Below are 3,467 nucleotides of genomic sequence, written 5' to 3' on the forward strand. Positions count from 1 at the left end.
AAGCATTACGGGAAGCGACCATCGTTCTTGCAGAAGATCCGACGCGCATGCGCCATTGTGTCTGTCCCTTTGGTGGCAATATAGTGCAAGATAAATTGCTCGCCAGAAGTTTAAATATAAAAGATTGTAATTATTTTCAAACTGCTGTGTCAATGCAAAAAAGTTTGTTTATTTTTATTTTTATGTGAAGACAGCCACACGTGCAACGGTCGAAAAAAAACAAAATGTGAAAAAATTTGTGTAGGACCATGTTGATAAAAGTAAGCGTTGGCAGGAAACAATCACCGAAAAAGATTACTGTTTCTTATTTCCATTTGATGCACTGAGTTTTGATACAGTTGATTTTTCTGTTTTCAACTTCGACACATTTTGACTGTTTTCAACTTCGACACAAACAGTAACATGTTTGACATTAAAAAATATATCACTGCGAGTGGAAATTATTTGGGCTTAATTGCTGCAATACAATTAGCAGGTGTGTAAACAGTACACGACAGTAAATGCGTTAACAGAGCCTCGGTTCGTTGTGTGCGTGTTAATAAACAAAAAAGATGTCGTTTTATTTTGCTTTTATTTGGTGATGGCTCGCCTTAGATGACTACGCGCCGACAGAAGAATGGCGAAACGAAGTCACATAAAAGTCAACCGCCAAGTCAAAAGCGCGGCCGACGCTACGGGCCGATGGAGTCAATCAACGTTGCTAGATTAATAGGGAGTTTTAATAGATCGTTTTCGCGCAGCCGCTCTGCAGAGCGGAGCGCGGAATCGCCACTGCGCCTGCGCGCCGATGGCCTTGGCTGTAGAGTTCCGGCTAGCGGAGGGGCTTAGCGGAGCGGGAAACACGGTTTACTAAAACTCACTAGTTAAGTTAGGGAACTGGCCATAGACGCTGCCTGCACGAGCAGTACCCCTCTCCCCCACGTCTTGCCTCTCGTCGTTTGACGCGCCACGGTTTTAGGGGGACGGCTGCTACGGTAGCAAAATGAGTATTTTTCGAAGTGTCTAGTTAGCGTTTCACCATACTCTACGGAACACACAGTGTGGAAACGAAAATCGACATGGCGCTTCAAATGACGGGAGGCGGACAGACGGGAAAGACGGGGCGTACCCCCATCCTCGGGAGTTTCACAACTGAGGTAAGCTAGCAACGTTGGGCCCAATCAACAAACGCCAAAAGTGCAACGTCACGGCATTCGTATTTTTTACGCGTCTGCTATAATCGGCTAAACCAGTCAAACTCCGTGAATGCGCCTTTACCTTGGTCCTTTAGTACACGTATCTGTGCATCTTCTAGCTTTTGCTGCGCTCTTAGTCATGGTGAAAGAAAACATTAGCATCGAGATGTTTAGGCGGCGCCATCTCATGGCTCCCACCGTGGTGTCACGACCGGCAATTTGCAGGCCATGACGTCACCATATTCCACCTTTGTTGCTTGACATCGGTTGCGAACGATACGCTCGATAAAAAGCACGGTGGAAGCTTTGGATTTGTCGCGTTCTTAAACTAACACCGTTAAAGTTGTCCGTCTGACATTGCTCTTATTTCCGTCAATGAAAGCAGACTTAATTCCGCTAAAAACGTTACAGTTACCGTTATCCAATGGCGGAAAGCCGACCAAAGCAGTGCTTTTGATGGTGCACGTTGACGGAAAGCCACTTTCTTTCCATAACACGTGCAGCTTCGCAGTGCTTCTTCTATTGTCACTGACAGGGTGCGAAAGGCGGTGGGGTCTTTCACTTGTCTCGCCCCCAGCGCGAGCTTCCTACCTTCGGCAACGCTTCCGCTTCTCGCGAGCTTCGAGCGTGCAGGTACATCCAAAGCACGATGGATGGCAAAGAGCGCGTGCTGGAAACCGGGCATCCGAAAGCGACGTCCTGTCGTTCTCACCCTCTCCGTTTCCATCATAGTGCATCCGTGGTCTGTCTCGAAGAGTCCCGCACGACGCGTATATACAACAAAGCAAGCAAGCGTATCCGGCCCGACGTTGTTTATATACTTGTTTATCGCGTTGTCGAGTGGTCGAACGCAAACGGTTATCGGCCACCCGCCTTACGTCTGGAGATCTTATGCGCGTGCGGCAGTGTTGGGCAATAAGGCTTCGAGTGTGAGCCAAATCTAAGATAATAACTGCGTGGTTTTTCGCTGCTCAAAACGCTTTCTTGTTGCCGCCGTTTTTTTTTTTTGTTTTTTTTTTTTGCTTTGTTTAATATATATGTGACGCACTTATTTACACACTGTATCTTTTTTGGGAGTGCTGCGCGATGGTCTGCGCTCACTGTAATATATCTGCCTTTATCTTTCCAACATAAAATTGACGTGTATCGCTGCTTATCAACGACTCGACACACGCACGTGAACTCCTTGAAAGACCCGTGTAAATATGCGAGCAGATGTACAGTCTCCCAGAATACGAAAGACCCATTCGCCCTCGGCAGTTATGCGGTGGTGCTGAGAACGTTCGCCAGAGGTATACTTCATTTTTAGGGAGGGAATGGAACGAAGGGTTATTTCTTTCCTCGCCGCGTGCGAGCAATGTCACAAACGGTCTGAAACTGCCTGGTCTAATGGGTCTTTTATGGTGTTGGAGACTGTACGAATACACGACACGTCTAAGCGCAAGTGCTTGAGAAACATAGCGTCACCATGTCCGGAGTAAGGCTTTTGATGCAGGGATATTATATGTACGTCGGTATACAAACGGAAAACAATTACTTCCATTCAAGAAAAAAAAAAAAAGGGTAGTAGACGGAAAAGAAATACGTTCCGGGCGAAAGCATTTTTGTTTTCCAAGTTACTATAGCCCGTTGCGGCTCAAGAAGGTAGTGCGAGGAAAAGGAAGTCCGGGGAGGAGGAAGCAGACGGAACGCTGGAGAGGAGAGGGGGAAACCTCCCCCTGGTTTCTAGCGTTCCGCCTGCTTCCTCCTCCCCGGACTTCCTTTTCCTCGCCCTACCTTCTTGAGTTGCAACGGACTATACAACCGACATAAATACGGTACTTGGTCGTACTCTTTAAACGAAACGCCGCAGTTTCACTGATCTTACACCGTACAAAAGACACGGCCGTTCGCTGCAGACATCATCATAATAATGACCAAATTATCCGCGGGCACGCCTCACGCCCGTTGGAGGCGTGTTTGTTTGCTTGATGCGCTTGTTTGCTTAGAATATCTCTGCAGACTTTTTTTTTTTTTTTATTACTAATATGACAGGATCGTCATAGAAGGAAGAAACGCATTTCTGCAGATTGCCTTTGGTGTGTTGTAGGAGCGGCGTGACTGTAGCTTCGATGCAACAAAGGCTTCGCTAGTGACTTCATTTACTTTAGTTTTACCACGCTCGCAGATGTGTAATCTCGTTCTGCGCGCACCCTTTTTATGGCGCGGCTGTACCTTGACCAAGCGGGTTAGTTACCGGAGCGTCCGCAAACAACGGCTCAAATAAGCACGCGTCGACGCAACATAATAAAT

This window comes from Ixodes scapularis, unplaced genomic scaffold, assembly GCF_016920785.2.
Source record: "Ixodes scapularis isolate PalLabHiFi unplaced genomic scaffold, ASM1692078v2 PGA_scaffold3__209_contigs__length_174095766, whole genome shotgun sequence".
In the NCBI taxonomy this organism is placed as follows: Eukaryota; Metazoa; Arthropoda; class Arachnida; order Ixodida; family Ixodidae; genus Ixodes; species Ixodes scapularis.